The following is a 1,030-nucleotide window of genomic DNA, read 5'->3' as shown; positions in this document are numbered from 1 at the left end:
CAGCAAGATGAGGTGAAGGAAGGCCTGACTAGTTGAGGCTCCCAGGCCTCCAGAGATGCTTCTGTCCCTGCCTTCCCAAGCTTCAAGGTTGAAGGCTACCGGGCTTCCTTCCAACAAATCGTTTTGCAAAGTCTAGTTTGAGTTTTGCTACTTGCATCCAAAAGAATCTGGACTCCTGCCACTGGGAACAGCAAAGCAAGGGTGTCTTGTAAGCCACATGACCCTGTACTTGCAGGATTGAATCTGTTCCAAGTATGGCAAGCCAGAGGGAGGAGAGAAAGCCTTGTCTCCAGTGGCCTTCTTCTTAGGTGCCCTGATAAGACCATAAAAGTAATGTGAAGGCTGTCCAGGATCTTTGAGAAACCTTTAGGAATAGGTTAGGGATAATCGTAGATCCAAGAAAACAAAATAAAGGACCACAGCAGTGTAGTCACTGGGCCTTTCACCTCTGGTCCCTTAGTTTCAGGTTTCTCTAGCATCAGCCTCAGCACTTCCTGTGCACTAAGCACTGTTCCAAGTTCTTTATGAGCCCAAAGAGGCTGGTATTATATTTTACCCCATATTACAGACAAGGAAATTGAGACACAAACAAGGAAACTGAGACACAGAGAGATTAAGTAAATTATCCAAGGTGGGGTCAAATTTAAATCTCAGGTAGTTCGACTCCAAAACCCACTCTAACAACCCTGTTTAGCAAGCCTGGCTTCATAGACTGTTTTATTTTTCTACCTCCCCATGCCTTGGCACTTATTGCCAATATATTTAGTATGTGGCTGATACTACCACACACTATTTACCTTTTTATTTGTTTTATATTCTCAACCTGAGACCAGGAAGCCAGTGGCCATGACTTTTATCTTTTAGTGACCCCAGCCCCAGCACGAATGCTCAACACAAAGGTAGTCAGTGTTCGTGACATCAATTTTGTGCTCTTAAAAACCAGACAGCTCTATACATGAATACAGTAACACCTCATACAGCTTTCAGGGGAGAAGAAATGAAGAAGACGTTGGTTTTCCGCCTTCCTTTC

Source organism: Theropithecus gelada, chromosome 8 (genome assembly GCF_003255815.1).
Source record: "Theropithecus gelada isolate Dixy chromosome 8, Tgel_1.0, whole genome shotgun sequence".
Lineage (NCBI taxonomy): Eukaryota > Metazoa > Chordata > Mammalia > Primates > Cercopithecidae > Theropithecus > Theropithecus gelada.
Note: the sequence above shows the minus strand (reverse complement) of the source record.